The 14966-nt window shown below is 46.2% G+C and overlaps 1 long non-coding RNA gene across 1 annotated transcript; it reads right to left on the reverse strand.

The window, feature by feature from the left end:
* Positions 1-3839: 3839 nt before the first annotated feature.
* On the reverse strand, positions 3840-13035 carry LOC119445338 (uncharacterized). Its single transcript, XR_005190531.2, has 3 exons — positions 12965-13035; positions 11381-11588; positions 3840-3861 (listed from the first exon to the last, which is right to left on the reverse strand). It is a non-coding gene; the product is annotated as an uncharacterized LOC119445338 (long non-coding RNA).
* Between the last annotated feature and the right edge of the window lie 1931 nt (positions 13036-14966).

The raw sequence follows: 14966 nt of genomic DNA on the forward strand, positions 1-14966 counted from the left end.
TGCACCAAATTTTTAAAATTAGAAAAATGTAAATTTTGGTCACGTTATGTTTACCATTCGAGTGTACGTATGGGCGGCCTCTAGATACAGAGCAATTTCCGCACATACGTGCGTAATTAGCAAAGTTACGCTAATTAACTTTCTAATTATCAACAATAGGTGGCTATAGCAAATGATTACTTTGGGGCCCGTCCTCGACACTACCTAGCCCAACGATCAAATTTTGAATAGCGGAGTTCACGTGGGAGCTACGCAAACAATTAGTTCCCCTTGGCAGGCAGCTTGAAACTGAAACTGGCCGCAAGAAGAGCGTCTGTGTCGTCGATGTCGCCGCCCCTCAGCCTTTCGTCACGTCTTCGACGTCACCACTGGTCCGGCCCAACGAGTAGCTTGCGTTATCTCCTTGCTGTTTGCGGCGTTTCAATGCCAGCGGGCCGCCAAATTTACTTCATCATTCCGTCGGGCGCCACGTTGCGCTGTAGCGAACCCCGCTCCTTGGGCTTTTAGATACTACAGGCACGGCGTCATATTACGGCATATCAGTCTGTAGCGTCGACGGCGAACGCCGCAGATAGCAAGGCGATAACGCAAGCTGCTCGCGGGCCGGACCGGCGCCTACCTAGGAGACGTGACGAAAGGCAGGGGGGCGGCGACATCGACGACAACGACGCTCTTTTTGCGGCCAGTTTCGGTTTCAAGGAGCCTGCCAGGGGGAATTAATCGGTCGCTTAGCCCTCACATGAACTCCGCTATTGAAAATATGATCGTTGGGATAGGTAGTGTCAAGGACAGGCCCCAAAGTACTCATTTGCTGTAGTCACCTATTGTTGATAATTAGAAAGTTAATTAGCGTAACTTTGCTAATTACGCACGTAAGTGCGGGAATTGCTCTGTATCTAGAGGCCGCCAATCGGTGCACTCGAATGGTAAAGATAACGTGAACAAGATATATAATTTTCTAATTTAAAAAATTTGGTACAGCTAAAAAAAAAAAAAAAAAAAAAACACCCTGTATATATATGTGTGCGTCTGTATTTTTTTTTCTTTTCTCTTTATTTTTTGCGTGACAAATATTTACTGCAGTGGCTTCAGAGAGTCTCAAGCTAGGTGGTGTTGCAGCTTGTGGATGAACAGCACTGTTCTTGGAACAGGAGAGGCACTTGCTTAAGCGCTCTCACGTGCATTTTTTCGCAGAAGGGCATCTTAGAATTATGAGGTAGAGAATTTTGTGCTGGAAGCATTTTGCCAACTGTTCAGCCCTCATTTACCTACTGCAGGTGGGTCATGCAAGGCTATCTTTTCCCCTTTAATTGTATGTGATACGGGTCCCTTTGCGGTCCGAACTTTTACCTACTTTCGGGCTGTTCTGGTCCGAAACTATTTTGCCATTTGTGGCGCCGCTAATAAACCACCAACTATGGAAGAAAAACTCGCAGGATATTTATTTTTTTCTCTTGCATTCTGCAGGCAACTCCTCTACCGATACTTTTAGCAGCGCGTGATCCACTTGAAGCGTTCTCCTGGGTGCAGGCCAGGGTTGTTACTGCAGGTTTTGCAGAAAAACAGTTTCCCTCCTGCCTCCGTTTGTTTTTCGATCGCTACAAGCTGCACAGTCCTTGTTGCCTCGGCCTGGGGCGTGTAATGAAATGGCTCCTCCCATCTAGCTTTTCCTCGCACTCCTTCCGCGCAGACGGCCCCGCTTTTTGGCTCTAGCCCTCACGTCACCCACCAGCTGTAAGATGAGGTTGCGGCAGTACTGCAGGTGTTCGCTGTTCTCTCTCCCATGATTCTGCAGCTGTGTGCGCCTCAAAATAAAGCTATTGACAATGGAAACCCCTAGAAGGTTTCACTAAATGCACCACCGTAAAACACACGCGGTGAAAATGTGGTCATGCTTCTCAGCAAACCGCGCGCAAATGAAAACGCTCTGGTATCCAAGCCATGCTGAACATTGTGCTGCACCCTAGTGCAAAGAGAAGTAAACTTCAGCAAACAAAGTTTATTTATTCCCTCAAGAGATGGCGCATCGGGTTTATTGCGCGCGCAAGCGAAACGCTGTGGTATCCAGAAGCCGTGCTGAACATTGTGCTGCACCCTAGTGCAAAAAGAAGTAAACTTCGACAAAGTTTATTTATCCCTCAAGAGATGGCGCATCATGTATACAAAGAATGTGCACGAATCTCAGTGAGAAAAACCGTGAAATTTAAACCCCAAACACCCTTGTCGGGCAGTGCCCGACAGCGGACCGATACGGCTGTGTTGCGTTGTCGGGCCCTGCCCGACAACGGACCGCAAAGGGTTAATGAAAGACATCCTCATGTAGGCCAGTTCCAACTTTGCAACAAGCATCGTATTCAGTACTGAAATAATTCATATAGCTACTAATCTTCGGCATATGTTTACATTGCATCATTGCAGTGATAACCTTCCATCACCTAGGATCTACATCTGTATCGACTTGCATTTTTTGACGAGTTTACTCTGCTAATTTTTAAGTCCCCCACTCCTTCAGTTATTGGTGTCTTGCTCAGTATTGCCATGCAGCTCTCATCTGTTCTCATCACTTGACCAAACATTCACTCTTCAACCTTGGCTGCTACGTTTCTGGCCTTGACCTCTTCTTCGATGTAGTAATTCCAAGCTTGTTTCGGCATCCGCACTGCAGCAACATTTGGTCTCTTCTGAATGTTAGATATCATTGCATTGTTTCAGTCTATACATCACTAGCCATACCACTGCTTTGTAAAATTGTTTCAACTTGCTGGTATCTTCTTATCGCAGAGGACTCCAAATATACTTGCTATTCTTCCATCCTGCCTGGATTCTCCTGGTTGCTTCTCTCATCCCACACCAGCTTCTTCATACACTTAAAGCAAGGTACATCAGCAGAGTTGTTTCTCTTGTCATGTCAAGATTAGCTCAATATCTAAACTTCTGGCAATGGGCTTGTGTTTCGAGACACGAACATGCAATTGTGTGGTTCAGTCTGATATTTATCCATTCAAAAGAGTGAGGTTTCGATTTAGTTATTGGTAATTGTAATGCCAGCCAGCTCATTTGTGTTTTTCCTTTAGCTAGTTTACTGATAAACTGATGACAGCTCCAGCACATCAGGATGCAATGCCACATGCCACCATTACCTTATTATCCACTTAACACCTTGCCTCTGTCTGGCCACCTCTGTGAGAAATGAAGTAACTGGAAAGCTAGCCATATTTTGTAATGCATGTTTTGAGGCTGAAAGCATTACATTAATTTTACAAAATTTAATATCCCCAGCGAATTATAGGCAAATAGCAGCACAAATAGAAAAGACGAAGTGCTGACTGAAAACCAAGGCATGCATTCACAAGACTTCTCTTGTGTGTGCAAGCCCACAACTGGGGCCCACTGCCACATTGATAGTCTGATTAACTGCTATTGCTTCCGGAGTGGTGCGCACCGGGTAACTGCCAGCACCAACCAATAAGGGAGTGCACTTGCGCAATAGAAGTTTGTAAATCTGCCCATATGTCGGCTCTGTGGCATAGGCTGCATTGCCAGGCAATGAGCACAAGGAGCCTACAGATGTTGCCAGTGTAGAGTTAACATGCTAAATGTATTCCAGCACATTAACATTGAATTGTACCATGCGGGCACTGCAAGTTATATCTATAATATTAAGCTGTGCGGCTAAAGGATGTAGCTGCTGGAAATCCAACACCCTTGGGGTCTCTGAAACAGCACACATTTTTAGGGAGGAAAAAGAATTTTTATACCATTTATGTAACCTCGCCCAAACCCCGCCTTTTTCTTTTGTTTTTTTTCAGTTTTTCAAGCGCTGGGTGTGTGATCTGGACGGGCCTTGAGGTTGCTGCTTCCCTGCATAAAAAATAATTGGGCACTCTTTAGAGATGGCATGTCTATAGACAGAATAAAATGTGTTAATGGCTAGCAGGCCTTTGGAGTAGCATGTTTCACTTTACAAATATCTGCAGTAGCTATATGTGTGCTGAATGCGAGATGTAATAAGGGTAGACATTGCTGGTTCTAAATGCTTTGTGCATAGACTGTATGCACTGTGGGTTCTGCAGACACTTTTTCAAATGAAAAATAAAACTCCTTATACCTAGAATACACAATTGCTAGCAATACGCAGTTCCATTCATGCAGAGCTTTCTATTACATCTTAAACTTCACTGTTATTCAATGGAACAACCTGCACCTATACTAAACATAGCTTCTGATATTGCAGTTTATTTTTAGAAAGTATTGGCGATTTTCACCTGGATCGAGAAATTGACAGCCCGAGAGAAGTTTCTGTGTTTTCACTGCTACTGTCATTTAAACATGTTGCCAAGTCGACCAATGCGCAAATATTGCCGTCTTTTTATTGACGAAGTGCTAGGAGCACTGGAGGTTAGTTTTGATAATACCTCCACTCGTAGTTTTACTGAAGCCCACAAAAGCACACGAAAAGTGCCGCGAGAAAAGAAAAAAAATCTCGAGAAGTTGTCTAAATGATGCATAAGCATTTCGTAGTAACAACGTGGTGTTGAGTGCTCGTGTTAAGTGCTCACCTCAACAGTGCTGGTAACCCTAAAACTGCTCAGCGTTGCGGTCGTCTTGGCGCCATTACGTAAATGCGACAGTGCTGGGGCGACACGAACTGCTGCGGAAGGCGGCGCAGCAACATGAACTGATGAGGCAAGCAAACTACCAGAGGCGTACCAACTATTGGCATACTGGCGGTAGAGGCGTACCAACAAATATATAATTACTATTATAATAAGTGAAAAAGCCTGGAAATGCATCTGTCAGGTATTTTTATGCGTAACAATAGACTTTTTTCTCAATAACACATGGTGAACCATAGAGTTTCTCACTATAACACCTAGAGAGTAAACTGGCGCCTCCGTCTATGCGAGTTTCTTAGAGGGCGCCGTGCCCTCATGGGAATGACGGGATATGTGTCTTCGAGGCTTGTGTTGGCTGTGTTGAACGAGGCTTCGTCTAAAACGTGGATATGGCTACACAAATAATGCGTTCTTAAAGTAAGATCTACATAAAAGGCTTTCATTCACCCATATTACATCTCAGTAAAGTTTACTCACCTACAATGCAGAATCAAGCGAAGAAAAGCAAGAACAGACGACAGGTTGTTCCAAAGCGAGCGAGAATCTTGTCTGCCTTCCAACTTTAGCGGCCAGCTGATACTTTTTACGTTTCATATAATTGTGCATCCAATAGTAAGTCCTCAAAATTAGACAAAACATGTTTTTGTGTAATGATAAACCTAAAGCAGTTTTTTTACGTGCTGTTTTAGCAGGAAATGAATCATTGTGACAGACGGAATGGTGCTAGCCAGGCGCGTCTTCAAGGCTTTGGCTCTCCAAGAACGATGCCAATCCGAAGTCACAATATACCGGCATTCCCATGGATACCACAGCGCAGCAGTGCCAGTTTTCCCTCTAGGTAATATAGTGAGAAACTCTATGTGGTGAACCATCGAGGCCTAAAAATTATTTGAATTTGCATTTATTTCTTGTCGCTATAAAATCTATGTGATGCAGGGACAAATGGCATTGAGTGCCCAGAGGTCCCTGATCCAACCCAGTAGCAGCAGTGCAGCTAACACACACAAAGAAGGCACATTTTTTGCAGTCAATTTTACTGATTAAACAAATAATTTTACTTGGTGTTTAAGTCTACAGCATGAATGTATCGCTAGTTAAGGTAATAGTGCTGTCGAGGTTATACAGAACGAAGTACAATCAACATAAATCACTCTCAATACTAAAAAGAAAAAGACGGCAAGAGGTGTGCGAACTTAGTGAATTACAATCCGATATTTAGTGAAGCTGGTTTTTTTTAGAACAGTTGCATTAAATGTTTCAGTTTCCTGTAATTACATCGCATACTTTGAAAAGTTACCCGTATATTAGTGTTCCGTTTTAAACCTTGTCCCCGTTTAATGCATTGAAGCACTTCTTGCTGGGAATTAAAAAAAAAACAGTAATTCATCAATACACATCTTACTTCGTCACAAAATTTCATTATCCCCATATATAAACAAGATGCCTTGTTTAGCTCACTGAAGACACCGGAGAAGCAACCTATACGCATCCCGTATGGTGCACGGAAACAATGGGAAAACAAGAGTTTATCTGCAACACTTGCATTTAAAGCAGAAAGTGAGATTTTCGCAACGCATTGCACTTAAAATTATCCCTATTTTCATGGAATTTCAAGTCCATATCTCATGCAATTGTTTTAGTAGTCGGAGAAAGCGGCGGTATGGCACCCTGGAACACTTCAATATGTAACTTTCTACAAAGGCTTGCAATGAACCTACGCAGAAAAAACATTTATCGCTCGTCACTCAAGATATTATTTCGTACTTCGAATAAATATTACACACCGTGCCCCGCATAGTTCACTGAGGATACCGGATGAACAACTAAATGCCGTGTATAAAGCACAAAAACTGGGGGAAAGTGAGTATTCAGTAGCGGTTTTTCGAGTATAAGCAACCACCACAGTCAAAATTTTCGGAACACATCGCAATAAGGTGGTCTTCATTTCTTCAAAATATAAAACATCTGCTGTTCTTGCTCCTGCCGGGAAACAAGTAGTAGGGTAGCCCTTATTCAGAAACGGCCTGAAAATGAAATCGATAAAAGCAGAAGTGACACAAGCCTTTAGAAAAAATTCAGTTAAGTGTTCTATTGGCACTGAAATGGCTCTGCACGTTCGACCGAGGTCACTTTCACGAACATATCACCTCGCAGACCCTCATGTAATGTCCCGTTCTGGGACCTTTGAGGTATCATGAATAAATGAACTTGCATATAAAACCCTAATCCGTTCTAAACTATAATATGCCAGTGCTATCTATGACAACCACCAGGTTATATGATTACTTCTCTTGAATCGGTTCAGAACCATGCTGCCAGGTTCATTCTTTCTGACTACTCCTATATACAAGTGTCTCAGCCTTAAAATCCCGGTTGTGTCTTCCCTCGCTCACCTCCCGCCGCAAAAGTGCTATCTTTTCTTATTTTTTAGGTTCTTTCATTCGCTGCCCACAGGCAACCAATCATCATTCCAGCGCATTGTTTCTCCCGCCATACGCATCACAATGCTGTGTATCTACTACGCGCCCATTCCACCATGTATCAGAGTTCTTTTTTTCTGCACACAGCCCGAGAATGGAATACCCTTCCTTCTGACATCGCCCTCATCACCGACATTTCCGTTTCAAAACTGCTATTGAAGACCATCTTTCAAGTCACGCCACCTAACCAGTCCCGCCATTTTTCTACGTGCCCACCCCTCATGTAATGTCCCGTTCAGGGACCTTTGAGGTATCATGAATAAATGAATAAATAAATATACGTTGAGTCGTGAGTACACAAAGAAATTCGGCAGTTAGACCTGTAAGTGGTTTGATTAGATTTTTGATGGTGATAAGATATATGTTTATACTGCAACGCTACGTAGACTATCGCTGGACGGAATAGTTCCAGCATTTGATAATCCAATCATTTCATGCAGTAAGGCACACCTATCGTTGGGCCGGCTGATTAAAATACTTTATCCCGACCTCTCCCCTCGCCCAAGGTTAAGTATATCAAGCCGATTGTTTTGTTTTTTCAAGTATGGTTAGGCGATAATTTGTAGCTGTGGGAACTGTCCAGCGCCAGGACTTCTGCGCAGTGCAAGCGTGTATGGCGAATCTCGCGCGTCGTCCGCTACAGCGCATCACGAGGAAGCACAATACTCACTGCCCAAACCGGGCATACGTAGTAAGAAAAGCATTATTAACGAGGTGACTCTATGAAGAAATAAAATTTAGCTTCAGCTGTGTTTTGTTGGACTTTCCAGTGTGTAGCCGAAAGTGCCCGCTTTTGAAAGTGTGTGTGGGGGGGGAGGCAAATGGCATACTTTACCCCCCCGGTAGATACGCCTATGCAAACTACTGCAGGCGGTGGTGCCAGGTGCGCTGATGACGTTCCGATCCGAAGCCACGGCTGCTCCACGGTTCTGGCTTTCTAAAGGTGTGCCTAGTGTGTGCCCAATTTCACGCATCACATGGTCACAGAGATGCGCTTGTGCCACTGCTCGCGCGTTCGCCATCGTCTTTTTCCATAGCTGGCTCCCATGCCACAGATCATGTCAGCGTTCCCAAACTGGCCCTCACGCTCATGCCACTGCTCGTGTGTTCGTCGTCGTCTTCTTCTACAGCTGACTCTGTCTTGAAAGCGATCGTCTTACGCAGAGGACGGACGGACGCTCGGACAGTTTTCTCGTTGGGTAACCATAGAAAGGCAGACTTGTGCGTCGCTAGAGAATCTCGATCCAAACTTCAACGATATACGGAACACGCGGGAAGACCCGTGGCTGCCTATGCCCGCGGGTCATGCATACCCATGCCACTAGACCACTGCTCGGTTCCTCTGAGCATTTCCCAACAAAGACGTCCTTGCGGTCACTGGGGGGGATTCTGGTTTTCGGAACCGCTCTTTCTGCTTCTATGGTAAGGTGGCCTTCTAGTGGTTCTCGATCTGAATGAATTTCCGCTGACATTTTGAGTGGACAGTCCCCGTTTCGGCGGATCCGGAACCACGTTCTGCGCAATAGTTTCGCCGCTAAACGAATTAGTGTTACTGCTTTGATCCAACGTGACAGCTCTTACAGCGAGGCTGCTACTACGCCTAGGTGTTGTGGAAGGTGTCCGCGCAATGTCATTCCGGTTCAGGACTGGTTAAACGAAACTGTCCTCTCATATTGACTGACACTTATACTACCGTTAGAGGCGGACATATAGGAACCGGAACTCGAAGCGCAGGAACCGCAATGACGTCTTTGGCGGAAAACGTTCCGAGACGGCTTAACCGAGCAGAGTTGCCATGGTGGGTATCGCCGTTGGAATACAAGGTCGGACAAGTCTGCCTCTTTTGTTTTTGTCACATTTGGACTGATTTCGGGAAGTAGGTTTATTACGAACAGCTCGGATGTAATAAAAGAATTCTGAATGACGGCAAGGTTTATAATGAGCATCACGGCCGCCTCGATCGTGTTCGAATGTAGTGTTTGAATGCTTATGCCACCAGAAGCATACCCGCTCTTCTAATAGGATGTCTTCTGAAGTCATCGGCTGTCAGTAGGACAGCGCTTGTCGGTTGTAATCATGTCCTGCTTTCGCGCTGTAACCCCTGTGCCAGTGGAGTCTTCTCTTTACGGCATTGTGAAGACGCTCTTTTCGGCGAATTCCGAGGAAACCAATTTTCCTGCTTCATCTCCAGATTGTACGCTTCACTGTGAGCTTGGTCACATCTGCTCCACGAACAGGCTTTCACGGCGTGCCTTGGTTGGCTGATGGAACGTGCATTAACTGGTCGTATTGACAAAAACTCCCAGACGGTGGCATTTAGTTCACAATGGAGAGCTGCACTACCACTGCAGCAGCTCTTAGTTCTAGCTTTGAGACCTGCTGGCTGTCGGTCAAGAACGATGCTTGCCACTTCTGCAGTCAATGTGTTTGTTGTCTTACGTGAGTTCTGGCGGGAATGTGAGCTGCACGATCTGTACGCTAGTCAGGCTGCAAACACGGTTTTCTTGTCATGATCATAGTTGTAACTTGCAAGTAATTTATTTAATGAACACTAGTTACCGCCAAGACATAAGCGTAATAATACTGACTCACATAAGTGTTAGAAGTTACCACGAAAGTGGTTACATGATAGTGATTATAGCATTCAAGTTACATACGAGCCCGGTGACAATTCGCCATCACCGCTGCTCTTCTCAGCGACGTCTGTACGTATTCAGCTATACGTCTACGCTAGTGCGCCTGCGATGCCAAAACACTGCTACAAGATGCGCTTATGAAAGAACCAGGCCCGCATTCACGAAAAGCACTTACGTTAGAATTGTTCATGTGAGGAATGCCAGCCAATCGTGATGCTGGAAATGTTATTAGCGATACTGGTCATCCAATGGCAAATATCAATCGCAAACGAAAGGCTTTGTGAATTCGGCTCCAAAACTATCTAAAGCATTTCAAACTCTGCTGAGTGCTCTTAATCTGAACAGTGCATTACTTTCGTTGTTAGCAAATATCGAAGTGAGCCAGCTGAAGAAAGCCCCGTACGCTTTTTTTTTTCCATACCTCGCCATTAACCTTACTGAAACATGAAAAATCGCGACCGTTTTCACAACATGCCGGGAGAGGGGGGGGGGAGGGGGTTATCATAGACTATATCACGCCACTGAATTGCTAGTAACACTGGGAGCTACTTTGAAATTGTGCTGCGTTTCATGGTGTCTATTGCAAACTGTAATCATCGCGCAGCACTGGCCATGCAGCACCATTCTTATAGCGCGTTGCCAGCAGCGCGAACGCTGTCTTATACAGGGTGTTTCAGCGAACACTTTCAAAATTTACTTAAGGTTGCCTGTGGCAGATAGCACAATTCTAGTTCACGAGCTGGTCTGCTCGAAGAGGCAGACATTACTTGCACAAGAAATTGAAATTCATAATCGAGAATTAACAAAAATTCACTAATTAAGTTTTTAACTAATTACCTGATGGCCCATATTGCAATTTACAAATTGTAGCCGTAGAGTTCGCAAGGCGATCGGATCCACTTGGAACGAATTCTCGGGATGACACCAGTTTTCGAGATATTAATTCCCGAACTTTGTGGAGAAATGCATTGGAGTTCCAGATAGTTTCTTAACAAAACGTAATTTTATGCATTGATGCGCAAAAGTAACTGGAACACCTATGTATTTCTCCGCAAAGTTCGGCATTAATATCTCGAAACTGGTGTCATCCTGAGAATTGATTCCAGTGGATCCGCCTTGCGAACTCCACGGCTACAATTTGTAAATTGCATATGGGCCATCAGGCAATTAGTTAAAACATAATTAATAAATTTGTGTTAATTAGTCGATTATGCATTTCAATTATTTTGCAAATAATGTCCGCCTCTTCGAGTAGACCAACTCTAACTAGAATTGGGCTGCCACAGGCACCTTAAGTAAATTTTGAAAGTGTTCGCTGAAACCCCTGTATATGCGGCCCCATCTTTCGAGACGCCTATATTTATGTATGTTCGTCGCCCTAGCTTTCCGCGTCAGTGACATAAGCGCGCGCTGTGCGGCACATCTTCCGTACATCGGTCCACGGGAGGAACAGTAGAGAAGGAAGACAGTTACGCAGGAGATATTACCAGTACCACGATGCACGAGCCGCGCACGCAAATGCATCGATATCTCTCGCCTAAGGGCCAAAAACTTCACACCTCGATTGAGTCGCTTGCCTCGACTGCCATTTCATCTTTGCTACTGCTTTCATGACTGCACCTCTATACAGGATGCACACGAGGCCTACCTGCACGGCGCCTTCAGAGGCGTCCCGGGAAGCATCGCAGCGCTGAGCCGAGCCCGTAGCCGTAGCCCCTGGGTCCCAGGTGCCGTCGGTGGCAGGGCTCGCAGTAGAGCTCTCCGCCGTCCGATCGGTAGGAGCCTGAGGCCAGCCGCTGCTCGCACGCCCGGCACCGGAAGCAGCGCACGTGGTACACGCGCCCGGCGGTGCCCACCTACACGCGTTCCCGAGGCGGGGAACGTTGTGGAGGCAGTGTGTTTTCGAAAACACTGCGGGTGAACGTGTGGCCGCGGAACAGTAGAGAAACTCGGCGGCCGTGCCATTAAGTTGCAAGTACCGGTCTTCGAATCGAATGCATGACGTGGTACGTGACCGAACAGCATTTACGCGGGGTCGCGGTATACAATCCTTGACGGCTGCACGTAAGGGCCGTCGCTGTCATCCGGTGGAGACGTGCGACCAGACGCACAGGAATCCCAATTAGTATAAAGCTATTTTACTTATTTATTCTGGAGCCACCGTGAACATGCGGCCTTGCTAAAGGTGTGCCTGCCACCATGCAGCATTGACCGAAACTGTCGCAAGGCTTTGCACTGAAGCTCCTGCAATACTTGCGGCTAAAGCCACGAAGTTTGAGCATAGTCCTCCTCAGTCTCGAGCGCTCTCGAGTGCCTCGAGTCAGCGATGTGGGAGGCCTACTGCACGACATGGCGAGGAGCATAACCTCTACACACTTTTTTTTTTTTTTTTTTTATAAAACATTGCATATTGTCCCGGACAGTTCTGCACACAGAATGAGGCATGCCGAAAGAGTTGTCGGGTTCGCGAGCATAGTGGTATAAGGCTAGGGCGTTTATACCACATCGAATGACACAGGACAAGCACGTACGTTTGTCATGTCTATGATGATTCCTTTGCGCGTTACGAGCTTTCGGTAACAGGTACGCTGGCTTCGGTGAAAAGGAAGAGGATCGTGGTTCTCTCGAAAGAAAAGATAAGCAAGACATGATTCAACATGCAGCCAGCGTTCGCAGTGGATTGGTACACGCATGTGTCAACCAGATGCAAATGTGTTACAGATACCTCTGTGGACGATGACGCAAAGTCTTGCGTGCCATTTTTAGACAAGAGCGAAGACAACGTGGCTAAGACAAGGGTCATGGTATCTTCATTCGAACACTCCCCGATTCCTTCAGTTTGAAAAGAAAAGGTGAACTGAGGTCTGCGTCATCATCAAAAACGGCTTATCTCTGTCGCTCTCGTACCAAATGAGCGAAGTTCAAGCATACATATCAAAGAGAGACACTGTGCAGTATCTGTAAAGTTATCGTCGAAAGTCACTGGGGGCTGCGGCGAAGGTCGGAGTTTGGCTTAAGCGGGTATTGTAAAAGTAACAGGTCGGAAACAAATAAGGGAAAGAGAACTGCCAAGTCCGGTGTTCCTTCACCCTCCTAGGTGATATATGTTCATTACTTGACTTTACCTGAGAAAATTATTTACGCTTGTCACTCGAGTACTGTGCCAGCTCATGACCGGTTGGGAGTGAACGCGGCCACTTAAACGCGTGTGGCTGGCTGCTAGACTGCCCACCTGCCTCTCGGCGAAGTAGACGACGTCGCGGCAGCGTGCGCAGACCTCTCCGCCGCCGTATCCGAGGCTGGCCTGCGCGGGCTGGGGCCAGCTTGGCTGGGCGTGCACGCCGTGACTAGGCTCCGGAACCCGACGAGCACGTGCTGGGCGCCGGGGCACCTGCGCACGGCACTCCCGGAGGGCGCCGCAAATGGGGTGACTGTTGTGCGCAAAGTGCGGGACATATACATGGAAGAACACACGGCACGCGCACACATAGCTGTCAGTTGAAGTTCGTCATGATAACAGGTTACGCAATGATTATGTTTTCATGTTTTCGTCGATTCCTTCTGTATATTTAAAGGAAATGCACGTGACCCGCCGTGGTTGCTCAGTGGCTATTGTGTTGCTCACGAGGTCGCGGATCAAATCCCGCCACGGAGCGCGCATTTCGATGTGGGCGAAATGCGAAAACCCCGTGTACTTTGATTTAGGTGCACGGTAAAGACCCCAGGTGGTCCAAATTATTACGGAGTCCCCCACTACGGCGTGCCTCATCATATCGTGGTTTTGGCGCGTAAAACCCCATATTTTTTTTTTTTATGCACGTGATCGTGCCTGCATTTCGTGTGGCCTGCTTTTCTCCGCGCGAGTATGAAACGTGACCAACCGCCCGGTACGGTGCATAGGCAGGGCTTACCTTGAGGGTGCCGGCCCGGCGACAGCAGCAGTACCTCGCTGTAGCATGCGGCGCAGTAAAGGTCCTGGCCCAGTGGTCGGCTCGCTGGACGGCCGCATGCCGCGCACGGAGGCTTCGAGCCCTGACCGGCCGCCCTGCGCACATGATTTCTTTTCCCCGTTCATAGCCTGTCTATCCTTGCGGAATCGTCTGTAGTTAGCGTCATCTCGGGGGGCCTTGCAGGGTTCAGCGCTGGCCCCACTGTTATTTTCTGCTTTTATTAATTAGAAGCAAAGATTCCAATGTGTAAGCATGTGAAGCAAAGATTCCAAAATAACGCACTGTGCATCATCGAAATGTGCCTGTGTGTAGACAACAGTATTGTATGATAAAATATATTTTTATTAATGTGCAGTCTCCTTTACATATTAGCTACGCTACCGTTGCATATTGTTTCACTTACGATGGCCACGCAAATTTTGGATTTTAGCATTGCATAAGATATGTCCTGGTCCAAGCATGTTTTATTGGGTTACCAAATATCAACTAGAAATTACCATATGCCTTGAACAATGTTGCCTTTATATCCGCGCGCTGACATTTTCATCGTTTTTTTTTTCCCTCGCTGCATTGATAACAATGACGCATCCCCTGGTGCAGCTCGTTCATTATCACTACGTTATTGGATTCTATAGGATTACATAAGTGCTTTAATGATGAAATTTGCTTTATTTTGATTGTTATATTGAGGTTTAATTGGCACTTATACGGTCTTACCCGACAGGTGCAACAACCCAAAGGGCTGCAATATGTATAAAGGACGAACAAACAAAAATAAGCAAGCAAATTATTAATAGAAGAAATTAATAAATAACGACGAGGCTGCACGTGCTGCGACATGTTTTTGTTCAGGATTGCATGGCGAAATTACGTAATGGAAGCGGAAATTCTCCTGCCGTATATGCTCTCGTTAATCCTCTGCTTTCAGCCTCTCATCCATGCGGCGACTGTGCGAGGTTGAGTTGACGTCACCGTCAAAAGGGGTCGTACCGTTGCGTAGCGTCTTAATTGATTAAACCTAAGTTATGTCTCAACACGGGCCTACAAGTCCTGCCTGTACACTATATGCCGCTATGCTCGGTACGCATCTCTGCAGTCTACCTCACCCACCACTCGATAACAGCGCAGTTATATGACCACATAACCTATGGTTTTCACGTGACCCTATAGCTGACGGGATCCTGTTTCTTCAGCACCTCACCAGCGCGTTGCAACGAGCTGTTTATGCGGAAAGGTTCCTTACGGTATACCGCCGAAGGCGCGGCAATCACTGCAAGCGCTTCC

Source organism: Dermacentor silvarum, chromosome 3, assembly GCF_013339745.2.
Source record: "Dermacentor silvarum isolate Dsil-2018 chromosome 3, BIME_Dsil_1.4, whole genome shotgun sequence".
Taxonomy (NCBI): Eukaryota; Metazoa; Arthropoda; class Arachnida; order Ixodida; family Ixodidae; genus Dermacentor; species Dermacentor silvarum.